This window comes from Cynara cardunculus, assembly GCF_001531365.2.
Source record: "Cynara cardunculus var. scolymus isolate 2C chromosome LG 14, CcrdV1, whole genome shotgun sequence".
In the NCBI taxonomy this organism is placed as follows: Eukaryota; Viridiplantae; Streptophyta; class Magnoliopsida; order Asterales; family Asteraceae; genus Cynara; species Cynara cardunculus.
In genome coordinates this window covers 7819035-7833209 of record NC_037541.1, presented here as the reverse complement: position 1 = coordinate 7833209, position 14175 = coordinate 7819035, and positions in this window count along the sequence as shown.

Genomic DNA, 14175 nt, shown 5'->3' with positions numbered 1-14175 from the left:
TTAACACTCTCCACAATAAAAATGATTAATCAACCTCTCATAATTACAAAAAAATGAACAAAATGAAAAATTATGATTGGTTGAATGCGGTTTGCACGGTTTGTACAAATTGAGTGGTTTGCATTTGATCGCTCCTCTATATATATATATATATATATATATATATATATATATAGGGGGCTATTCAAGGGAGAACTGAGTTGTTTGTGGTAATTGTGAGAACCAATATTAACCACAAATCAATAGATAAATTAGGAAATTTATAAATTTGGTAATTTTAAATTAAAATCTTAATGCAAGGATATTTTTGGTATTTTAAAACTCTCATCTCTCCTCTCTTCTCTCTCCGGCCACCGTTCTCCGGCCTGGCCTACAATGCACATTTTTTAAACACAAAATAAGGGTCAGACCTTGAGGTCTAGTGAGACACCCTTTTTTATGCAATTATAGGGTGAAAATTCGCCAAACCTGTTTTAAAATCAACTTTGTAAACATACAAATATAACTCAACTTTTTATAAGACAAAACTCAAATATCATAATTCAATAAGAGTCTATAAATCTTCCTCGTCACACATGGCGTACACTCGCATCACTCTGTGTAAGATTCTCAAAGTCCTCGTATCATATTAAGCGGAGTTACCCAGAGCTCCTCTGGCTCTTAAGTTTGAGCATCACAAAACAAAGCAAACTCATTAAAGGCTTAAATATTGAAGTCTGGATCAACTTGAAACAATTTAAACACATAATATACGCAACCAGAGTTCCTTTGGTCATTTAACTTGAGAAAAGAAATCCTTAGTCAAACCAACCAGAGCTTCTCTAGTCGACCAGAGCCTCTGGTCATACCTACTAGAGCTTTTGATCTCAACATTTAAAACATACAAGGATATGCGGCCAACCAGAGCTCTTAGTCAATGGCTAGAGCTTATGAAAAATAAGAATTGAGTTATACTTAAAAGATTATAGGTTTTAACGATAACCAGAGGCCTTCTAGTTAAATATGAAAGTCAACCAGAGGCTCTACCAAAATATTTAATTATTTTCTCAAGAACTTTAACAAATAATTTAAATAATTTGCCTAGAGACCAAGTCAACTAGAGCCCCCCCTTCTGGTTGAGCTATGCTTTAGGTTCTAAATATCAATAAAGTAACGAGTTTGAAAATGATTTAAGTCCAAAAGATTTTTAGATACAGAGCTCAGATGCATTAGACTTGACATTACATTTCCAAATACAGAGCCTCTGCAAAGTACATACAGAGCCTCTGGGTCGAAGATATAAAAAATAGTTGAACAACTTAGACTTCTCATCACAACCAAAGGCTTTCTGGTTAGACATAAAGACCAACCAAAGCCCCTCTAGATTCTCATCAAACTTTTACCCTTTTGAACAATTTGAAGTATAATATTCAATATCTGAAAAACATTGTTTATTCGAAACATAGGCAATTAAAGCCTCTGGCTATAAGCCATTTTCCTCCTTTGCATAACATCATTGTTATCATATCAATAAGAACAATAATTTCAAGTCTTCATATCATAGAGAAATGATAACTCAGAATCATTGTATCTCATGGATGCGATAACAAGAGTTATGATCAAAACTCAGATTTCACAACTGTCACCCTTACCCATGGTACACATCTTCTTGATATGCCATCCTTATCCCATGGTATACCTCTCCTAGATATGTCACCCTTATCCCATGATACATCTTTTCTTGATATGCCACCCTTATTCCCTTATAAAAACGTAACCAAATTTGTCATTTTTGCCAAGAATAGCCTCAAAACAGTTTCATCACAAAAACTTCATATTAAAAACTTTGATAGTTCGAAACCCAGTTCCATTATCAACTCAAAACAACTTTCAAGTACAATTTCCATATCTCAAACTCAAAACAGCTTCAAACTAGTTTACCTTTCTTAGGAGGCTTTCTGGTTATTAGATGAAAATTTGCATATATGTTGGATTTCAAAAATTACATGTGAAACAAACACATTATGAAACAATGCAAGAAAGTATATATTGCCTAAATGTCACTTCATGTGTCACACGGTTAATTGTGATTCAAGTTGAATATTCCAACACTGATTAATTTGGACATTGACATTGTATGGAGACAACATGAGAAAGCAAGTTGAATATTCAAAAAAGTTAACAAGTCGTTAACAACCTTAAGAAAATAGGAATCTTAAGACTGCAACATTACATAACAGAAACCAGGTGTCATGTAGGTTATCCATATATATTATTCARTGTGTTGATTTGGTATGGTCATAAGTGGCATTTATGCAGTCCACATGTGTGCACAAGCCTTACACCAACCTTACAGTGATGTGAACTTACATTGTCAAAGCATTATCCTACACCAACCTTATAGTCCCTCTGTCTAAAAGAGGAGAAACAATCTGAACTTTGAGAGATCAAATAGATTTTGTTAAAGACATCATCAAAGTTTTTCTATTTTATGTTATGGTATGCATAAAAATATGCCCAAATACAGATGGTGCATTATTTTGGAAAGATACAAGCTTTTATTCAGCTAATATGCTCATTCAGCTTATAACCCTTAAATTGAACAATTTTAGGTTGTTACCAGGACTGTGTTGCTCTCGTTTGAACATATTGATGGCTTTGTATTCATAATCAAGTCCTGTTGGCAAACTACAAACAACAGACTCAAATTAAATACCTGTAATTGAAATGCTTATTAGGAGCGTGTACAAATCAACACAATACGCAATCTCAGGAGAAATAATGAATCAAATAACAAAACCTTTTAAGTTGAGAGCAATACGAACACTAAAAAGAGGAACTGCTCATGAAAAATGAATAGAGTTGCAGCTTCTTTGGCAACTCTTCACCACCAGCCGTCGTCTACACCGTCAAAGTTTAACTAACTCGTTGCCATATAGACATTTAAACAGTGCATTTAACCAAGTTTTTTCATATTGTTAGAAACAGAATATGTTGTTTCCATTTCATCTTATACACACACACACACACACACAGAAACATAAACTCCACTATTGCTGTCCAATTAAATTGATGGAGCTATGCAGCCACTTCAAACATCAAAACCTTCTATGTACAAATACATATGCACAAACACATCAAGATGAATATATATATACACACAGACACATGTAACATGGCTAATGTGTTTTGTTTATGTTTATGTTTCTGTGTGTGTGCATAAAAGCATACATGTGACTGTTTCTATATCTCTCGATATTTATATCTATATACATGTGACTGTTTCTATATCTATCATGGCTACTGTATTGATCCAGAAGTTTGAACCATTCAAACAGTTTACCGTGCACACAGCCATGTAAACAGCAGCAACATATTAGAGGACTTCATATACTAAACCAAACTCATATCTTAATTTAGAGATCTTAATTAGAAATGGTTATGAAAAATGATGAAACTTACTTAAGCAGGGAATGGTTAATTAGACCTCTGGTATCTGCTGTATCTAAATATACACACATACACATCAAATAAGTATAGTCAATAAACACTTGAGTTATGGTGTTCATGAAATCCACATCCCTTCAAAATCTATTAATTACAGTTTAAGCACAATACACACACACACAACAACTGCGTTAAATGTAAATCCTCATACATTTCTATCTATATCTATATCTAAACCAAAAATGACAACAACATATGGTAATGTGAACAGGGACAGTGCAGATGTGTTAACCATTGCCTTAGCAACTGTGTTTAGGATAAAGTTATTCTTTATAGCAACTCATTCATGCAACAGACACTTCATTGCAAATCAAAGACTTGTTATGATTGACAACTTACTGAGTGGTCATCATAAATAGAACAATGTGTGTGTGATTAGATCAAAGCATATGCATATGGCTAAACAAAACAGAATATGTAATCTGGCCATGTGGTGCATAAYTACATCATGATCATAAGGCCCAAAAACATGATTTAACAATACATGATTTAACATGATTCTAGTATACACAGGGTCATAAACAACACCCAACCATTATGTATGTGTGTGTGTGTGTGTGTGTCTGTGTTATGCACATGCCACACCATTCATGATGTGTGTCTGTGTGTGTCAGTGTTGTACAAAGAGTCTATTGTTGACTTTAAACAAGTCTGATAAACCACCCTATGTCCCCAATGACAAAACAATTACATGGAGCATTGCAAGTCTATATGAGTATTTGAAAGTTTGGATGCTAAAAATGCTCCATACCTGGGATTTTCAGAGGAATTGCTAGAAGAACCTCTGATGATGACAAGTAAACAGGCTAACGAGTTCAGGATCTACACAGGGCATAAAGAAAGAATTCAAATTAGTACAGCTTCATTATTTTCTGACATTTAATAGCTGTTTTTTTACAAGATAAAATGTATAGCAGATTCTGAACCTAGAGAAACAATGACAGCAACAACATATTAGAGGACTTTATATACTAAACCAAACTCATATCTTAAGTTAGAGTATTAGTGCACAATTAAATTTCACATCTTATGTATGGAAGGTATGTATACAAACACTTTTTGTTTTGACTATACCACCATGCCAACATCATATTTAGTTAGACCAGCTTGCAAATGAAAAGGTTATGTTATTCATATGCACAATTAGTTGGACCAGCTTGCTTTTCCTTGAACTTTGCTTGTTCTTCAAGACCATGTGCACAAAAGACCATGAGGCTTAAGAATGTAAATCCTCATACATTAACAGCAGCAGCAGGCACAGGGTTTAGTTGTGAAATACTTGTTGTATTAGTTGTGTATATGACAGCAACAACAGGCACAAGGTTTAGTTGTGTTTAGTGATGGATTGAAAAAAACAAAAGCTTGGATGCATGTTCATAGACAGAATATGGAATAGTATGATATATGTGCACAGAGACATATTAGACCTCTATATGCATTAATAACCTGTTGTTTTGGTAGTTCCGTTACCGGTGTTAAATATGGACTTACAACAGAATTTCTTAGACATTTGTATGCATTACGGCTGGTTCTTGAGTTATGGTGTCAATAGTCAATGAACAATTGAGTTATGGTGTGCATGAAATCCACATACCTTCAAAAACTACTAATTATAGTTTAAGCACAATACACACACAACGCTTGACTGCAGTGTTGACAACCCTTGTGGGCCAGATCAAAGACCAACAGCCCCTGGACTAAACTTAGACTATAAGTTATTGAAATATCATGAAAAAGCACCAAGATGGTCATTGCATATTTTACAGTTAGACTATAAGTTTGGATATTATGTTTTAAAGTGGCTAGCAGCAACCAAAAACAGACCCAAATCCACCATTCCAACAAATTTAAAGAACAAACAAACCAAATTTAAGGAACAATCATGTGAAATAAAACAACAGGAACAAAGAAGGATGTGGTTGGGTAGAAAATCAACAAATTTAAAGAACAAACAAACCCGATTACTAGTATTACAAATGAAGATCTCAACACCAAAATAAAGGCCTCCATATATGTACATGATCAAATCGTTGAGTCTTTCCTCAAAATCTGATTCATTCTTATGGGCAAAAAAAATATCAAAATTATCAACATGAAGTATTCATTATTTACTTTTGGAAACAACAGGAAGAGAAGAGAATCATAAATCAAAATTATCAACAAGAAGAACTAAGTGAATACCTCAGAGAAATTGCTAGGGCTTTGAAGAAGCTGTGGAGAAATCAAAACCTCCAAATTCTGGTTATATGCAGCGATTAAGACTTCTTGGGAACCGCCCGTTTGTGCAAGGTTTGCAGCCATTGAAGAAATCGTATGTTGACCTTACTATTTTGGTTTTGGCGCTGAAAATTTCATGAAGATGAAGCTGGAAAAGAAGAAATTAGAGAAAGGTTTTTGAACTTACCCTAATTGTTTGGCGTGGAAGGGCTTGGAGCAGTAAATTTCATGAAGAAGAAGTAGAAAAGAAAAAATAGAGAAAACATTTTTGACCTTACCCAAAAAAGAAGCTCTAACCATTTGTTGCATTTGTCACTTAAAGTCAATGCATAAAAAGCTTGTACCATATGCTTTATGACTTGTGTTTAAGAGTTTTTTGAATTTGTTGCATAAAACCATTGTAACTTATGCTTTAGGAGTTGTAATTAAGATATTGACCTAAATGGTTATATATGTAGTTTAGATATACCGGGTTTTTTTTTACCTTCACAGCATTTTTCTATTTTCCTGTGAAGTTTCAAATGTAAAAAAGTGGTCTCACGAAAACAGACTGGTCTCACGTAAACCCAACCCTATATATAGGGTTGGGTTCCGTTGAGAAGAGAAGTTATATGAGAAGCATAAGAAGAGATCTCTACCCTTGGATTAATCTTAATTGAATGTCAACACCAATGAAGTGTACGAAGATGCATCAGATCAATTCCTTTTTAAAACACAATTCATGGGCGGACATGAGGTTAAAGGTGATCAAGAGTTCAGATTTCTTCTTACGATTATCACTTTAACTCTTTCTCACACGATCATTTTCCTATATATAGGGTCAATTCAAATAAAAAGACTAAATAGAATGATAAAATAAGAAGTGAGGGCTAAGCGAAGGTTTATATGAGAATTATTGATAAAATTCCAAAAAAAATCAATTTGAAGAGCCAATATGTGAATTCAGATATAGATCTTCAAATACAAATTTTCAATTGTTTATCGTATGGACCTTACATTAAGATTTCTTTCTTATCTTGTTAAAAACTTATGAAGGCATCCATAAACTTCGTGTAACCTTACCAAAGGGTCTTTGGTCTAGCGGTATCATAGCCCTTGGCYTTCTAGAAGGTCAGGGGTTCAAACCTCACCATAGGTGAGGAGAGTGTGTGAGTTTATTTGTTGCATTTGCCGTATATAAATATTATATACTTCAAAAAAAAAAACTTCATGTAACCTTATTGCATTTAATTGTTTGGTCCTACATATAATTTTATATGCGACTTTTTAGTGTCCTATAAACCCCAATCTTATTGTACTTAGTTACTTCTATATAATAGAATTTTTCCAAAGTTCAAGTGATTTATAAATATTGCCTCCCTTTTTGAGAAGAATTTATTGAAGATTGAAGAAAGCTTAACCCTAAATCCGTTGTTTAGACTGTCCTTCAGATTCTTGATGTACGACCTCTTTAGGGTTTTGTTTCATCTTCGGTTTTATATGTTTTATGGGTTCTGTTTTCTATGGCATCTCCTCGTTTTCGTCTTTTTCTTTTCTTTTCTTCCTTTGAACACCACTCTATGCTTTTCTTCCTTTTTCTAGTTTATTTTGGAAGAAAAGTTTGTAAGCTGTCAGCAAGTCATACACATGGCCGCATTAACAAATAACCATATGCGTATGCATGTCACCATAAGGTATTTCTTTCTAGATAGATGAAGAAAGAATGAATAATCCCCCCTGTAAGGCTGTAAACGCAACCATAGCCCAACACCAGCTAGTTCCCCAGACCAATTAACGTACAAACATCAGATGAAATCTGAAAACATTTGATTGAAATCTCCATACTCATCCCAATCTGCCACTGTTATACATTGGGTTCTTTTATAATGATTACTTGTCATTGGATGAAGGGCAAAAAAAGAAAAAGAATCCCATAAGTTAATTTCATTGAACTCGTGTGATGCATCATGGTGCATAAACTTATTCCAGGTTGGTAGACAGTGACAGAATGGAGTAGGTTGAATGCAGATGATTGAAAGAGAGATATGACGCATACTTTTTTCCCGAATAAACAATGGGGTTTGATACTCCATTCATTCATTCTGTGTCAAAAGGTTTATGGGCATTGTTTGACAAAAATATTAACCATGTGAGTAGCTGTAAGATTTCCTCATTTATCCCCACTAAATTCCGCCCTATAAATACATTACTCCCACTGATCCTCTTCCTCCCACCTCGACATACTCTATATACCAGTTTTTCCACAGACAGAATCTTTATAGAAATGGAAGGTGGCAAGCTAGTTACTGCTTTCACCATCACAATGATGGTTTTGGTGGCCTTCACCAGTGCTGGAACGATGGCTCAGGAGTTTGGGGCAGCACCGGCACCTTCACCTTCACCGTCAATGGAGAGCACTGGTTCAGCTTTGGCTGTGCCCGCTACACTTGCATCCATTATGATTATGTCTCTGGTGGCTTGCCTTTTCTAAAGTTTCCTGCTTTTCCCATCATTAGAGAATGCTCTTTTTATGATTTTGGAGTTTCAATCTTATATTTATTTGGGTTGATTCTTTGATTGTAATCAAGGTTTATTCTATTATCAATAAGATTTTGAATAATAAGGCACTGTCTAAACATTCATGCACGAATACAACCTGAAATAACATATTGTGTCATTATTATTACCCAACTGAACCACCTCCCTTGTTGGAGAACATTTACGTACCAACTTCATCGCCAGACCTATTCAAATTTGAAGCATATATATAGGGGAGGTTTAGTTCACAAGCCATGTAATTCTTACAAACGATCTCAACGATACACGTACATAAATGATGGATTAAATTGGTTCCTAAATTTATTTTCAACCACATGTTATAACCGCCTCTAAATTTCAAAATAAACAATCAATGATTGAGATTAGGTTTGTATACCCACACAAATTAATGGGGCTTAATATTCGAATAATTGTAAATATGTTTGCAGAAACAAATGCATGTTTACCAAATAAAACATGGGCCTATCTTGAGAAAGGGGTAGAAAGCAAAGTATTGTTGTGAATAACATATTTCTTCAAATTAAATACTATTTTTCACCAATTAGCACACTGACCTAAACCAGTGGCTATCCTCTTGTTCTAATTATGAGCAACAACTTATGACCGTTACCAGGCTCGTTCCTGACATTTTTTAGGCCCTGGGCGAACATAAAAACAGGGGCCCCACTGCAAGACAAGACTTTTAGCAACGACTTTTGTTGTCGCTAAAAGTCCGTTTATCATTAGAAATAGTATATAACAAAAACATGTCGTCGCTATAACTTGTGACACATGTCATCGCTAAAAGGCGCATCGTCAAACTCACTTTTCTTGTAGTGACCTTCGGTAAATACAAAAAAAAATTCAATAGATGTTTTTTATTAGTATAAAATTGAGTACAAAAATTGCTAATAATTTACTGAGTAAAGAAATCTTATTTATTTTTATTATAGATATATAAAAGTGTACTTAAATTTACGCATTTCTTATTAGGTAATTTTAAACCAAGAGTATATAAACTATGGTAGATAAATTTTTATAAAAAGTAAGAATTTTTTACTTTATAACAAGAAATATGTGTTATTTTGATACAAAAAGAGAATTCGTGTTAATGAAATAATCGTGAGGTCAATGAGAGATTAATAATAAAGAAGATTATCAAGGTATTATAAACAAGTAGACAAATGAAAATCAATAAGAATATGAAAGAAAAGATGATACATTGAGATCTAGTAAAAATAAATAATGAATTAAACATATAATATGAAAGCTCAACAAATGATTGTTTGAGCACTTAAATAGAATCTTGTGGTGTGGTGGAATCCCAATGAAAGATACATAAGTCAAACAATTGATGAAAATATTTAAATACTTTTTTTCTTCTTTTTTTGCTCAACTAAAATAAGATATTAATATTAAAAGTTTATGGAACATGACATATATAAAAGACATTACTAAATACATCTAGTATAAAAAAAATTATTGATTAATCACAAAACCATGAAACACGTCATAAATCATAATAACAATAGATTAATTGTCAAAATAAAAAGTAAAATATTTTATGTAGAAACAAAAATAGATAACAATAGTCAACAAAAACAATTAGAACAACATAACCAAATAGCAATAGTCAATAAAAATAGAAATTGATAAAACTATCTAACAAAAATATATAGCAATAGCAAACACATGATCTTAACGTTGAATTGTTGAAGCACGAAAATAGTCAAGCATATAGAGATAGCAATAGCCAATATCATTGGACCTTGTTGGAGATAAAAAAAATTAGAGGGGCAATAAACAATAGCATATAATGAATGACCAATTAATTTTTTTTTTATTTTCTTCTCCAATGTAATTAGTTAATATATTTTTGGGCCTTTATTATCTACTAAATTATTTCTCTCTTATTATATGCTACAATTTTTTGGTTTCTTTAATTTATTAAATTCTTTTAAACTGCTATATATTTTAAAGGGAAAATTTGGCCCCTGATATTTTTGGGCCCTGGGCGTGCGCCCGTGCCGCCCTCCCCAGGGACGGCCCTGACGGTTACATTTTACAAAACAGGAATCAGCATTAAAAAATGATTGTTGTCTTAGGGGCCGTTTAGCAAACGCTTAGTCGATAAACGCTTCTCAAGATGAACATGGCATAGACCAAGAATTTTACCTGGTAAGTGTAATGGCAATGACTGAGAGTCTTAATGGGTAAGTGATGGTGATGACTCTTACCGGTTAGTGCTTACTGAGTAAATTATTGCATATAGTGTCGTTTTGATGGATTAAGATTTTATCCGGTAAGGTAAGTGATAGTGTTGATCTTATCCACAAACGCTTATCGGGTAAGTATTTGAATAAACAACCCCTTACTCTTTGATTAAAGAATTAACGTATATGGATCCAAATCCAATGCGGCCTACATGGATCCATGAGGGAGAAAATCTGCTTCTTCACCTCTAAGAGTAATAGACCACCTCTGCCACAATCATAAATCAAAATGACTAGTTTTCCCTCTCAACTTTCTTGCACATCAACTTTTTATTCAAACCTCAAATTTTCCCAAATTACAATACCATATTAAGAAAACTTAAGGCTTTTAAGAGGGAACTTATTTGAGATTTTATCTTATATATGGATTAAAACTAATAATTCTGGAATCAAGATTTGAGTACTTGGAGTTGCTATAACTGTTCATTTGTGACACTAATTGGATAGAGATGAAGATGGTTTGGCTTTAAACCACCAATCCGACTATGACTCTACTTTGTCCATCATGAACAAAGATGATGAATAGACATCGATCTAGACTTGTCCGAATACCAAAAACCAGATGAATGCAAGACCAAATATTTGAAAATTAGTTACTTGATTCAATTTTTGACTCTCCACCTAGAATGTATTGATCATTAGTAGGATGAAAAGTAGCAAGTCTAAAAATTCAATTTTCTACAATGATATTAATCCAAAATGAATTTGTAACAATTCAATTGATCATTACTTGATTCAATTTTCTGGAAAATCTTTTAAATGAATTTGTAAGAAGAGTCGGTGACTTATCAAACTCTGAAAGATCAACGTCTGTTAATGTAACAACTCCTCATACAAAAACATACCATTCTAATCCAAGACATTTGCCAACACATCCAAACATGTATGTAATACAAATTCCTTTACATACCATAGATCAATTAAAACTATACGTATAAACAACGAGTCTGATCTCAAACAAGAGCTTATTTAACAAAATCAAAAGTAAGACAAATGTCTATCATATTTTCCCCTTGACTTTATTTTCCGTCTGCAAAAAAATAAAGTTTACAACAACTGAGGATTAGACCGAAAGGTCTACTGAGTGAATTCTCTCATATAACATTTTACACATTCATAAAATTTTAATAATAAATTCAATCCAAATATCACCTCTTAAAATTGTTACAACTGTATTGTCTTGCCAACTATCGCGGCTGGCGCACCATCTATACACATGTATCCTGTCAACTATCGCGGCTGTCCCGCCATCTATCACATTACCCTGCCAACTATCGCGGTTGGTCCGCCATCAATTCACAGGTACCTTATCAACTATCGCGGCTTTCCCGCTCTCTGATGCAGATACCCCACCAGATATATGTATATAATGCATAAACATAATGATTTAACATTGGGAAATATTCACAAAGAATAATAACTGGTTGAACATTCTCATCGGACAATATATGGCCGAGGACTGCCCTCATCGGACAACACTTGGACGATATATGCCATCATCGGACAACACTTTGACGATATACACTCTCACTGGTCAACACTTAGGCGATGAACGCCCTCACTGGTCAACACTTGGGCGATGAAAGCCCTCAACGGTCAACACTTGGGCGATGAACACCCTCACCGGTCAATACTTGGGCGATGAACACCATTATCGGATGATGCTTTGGTCGATAAGTGCCCTTGTTGAACAAGGCTTTGGTAGATGAGTGCCCTCATCGGATAAAGCTTTGGTCGATAACCACCTAATCCGGTCAAAGTTTTGAGTGATGACCCAACTTTATCGGACGAGGCTTGGGCGATAACCCAGCCTTATCGGACAAGGCTTCCATCGATTACACAATACATCAACTCTAAGCATAGAACATATTTTCAAGTATCAAAACAATCTAGGTAAAACCTTGTAACACATAATTTTACTAAAACTGATAAACACTCACCTTAGACATGGTAACCGATTCTTTCTGAGGCTTATGCAATTCTTCTCCAATTTCCTATTTAAGAAAGTTTTCAGATGAAGACTCCAAAAAGAAACCATTTCCCTTTTGCAAACTTCCTATTTATAGCAAGATGGGATGAGGCGGTGCATGCACCAGCCTCCCCCCCCCCCCCCCCCCATGCAACAAAACATTTTAATTGGACCAAAACCTTGAGGAGAAGAATTACTTTACCTTTAAATCCCTTAACTTCCAACATACACCATAATTTTCCTTGGACTTTTCGGTTACTATAATAACTTTGAAATCCGACCAACTATCATTCAAAACCGAATATTACAGTTAAGTCCTTAGATTTAGGTGGGTCTAACTCAGTGATTGTGAGAGTGGGAGTTGTCACTGAAGGAATCTCATAGAGTAGAGCTGGAGAACATTTTGCCTCTTTTGAATCTCGTATGATATTCTTCTTCAACTAACAAGATTGCTCATGATTTAACAAAATCCGATATAGGATGCTGAGAGATAGATTGCCATGTCTTTTGACATTTGAGACACATGGTGTAACTATCGCATAATTCTGGCAAACATTCTAGTAATTTTGTTAGTATCTCAGAGTTGGAACATTCTCTTCCAAACGGTCCTGAGGTCTATTAATAGGCAGTTATAGCGCTGGTGTACTTCAGACAAAAATTTAGTTTTTCCACAAATGAAACTTTCACATTGTCTCACCAGGTTTATCTTTCTTGTTTCTTATACCTCAGTGGTACCTTTATATTGAACACACAATGTGCCAAACATGGATTTAGAGATTTTAAGCTTTATTATAGAATGATATACCTCATCAGGAAGAGACATGGCTATGATAGATCTATCTTTAGTATCAAGAGTCATTTTCCTCTTATTTTCATCACACCATTGATGAGAGATCTTTGAAATCTTCCTTTCAAGTATCGCAACAGTATTAGCAGTGGTAGGAACTGCTAGATATTGTGAATGGAACATATGGTCCATATTCAGCATAATAAGGTATCTCATGATCCACGCCTTCTAGAAATGGGGACATTCGATTTTTCCAGAGACTGAATTTGTCCCTGCTAAATCTGGGAGGTTTGGCAAGAGGATCTTCTTCCTGCTGTTGCCTTTCCCCCCAATTCTTTAAAGAGGTCTTCTTGGGAAGGGGGGGGGGATATTAGGAGAGATAGAATCCATATACATAGGGGGGATCAAGCAAAGGCCCCGTAGTAGAAAATAGTTTAATTAGAACAAGTTTTTAAAAAAACTAAAAATAAAGGGAAAGAGATAAATTCTAAACCAGGGCATGAGTTGAGGTTCTTTCTTTTTCTTCCTTATCAGAGAGGGGCCCCTTGTTGAGCGGGGCTTCTTTTGAAAAAGGGGGAGTGAGGGGTGGGGAAGGTCCGAAAATCCCTCACTTTATTGATGGGGCATTTGGATCCCTTTTTGTGATAACCAGATCTTGGTTGTCACCTGAGGTAATAAATATGTGATTATTTGTTATTTGTAATAATGTGTCAGCATGATTAATTTGTACATTTAATCATGTGGGTATGTGAAATATATATATATATATATATGTGTGTGTGTGTGTGTGTGTATGTATGTGGTAAGTCAAAGTGAAATGCATGTATAATGTGAATATTTATACATGAGCATACATGCATATGATGTATGTGAGTATGAATGCATGTCATATGAATGCATGAGTATATATGTGTTTAGGTATGCAT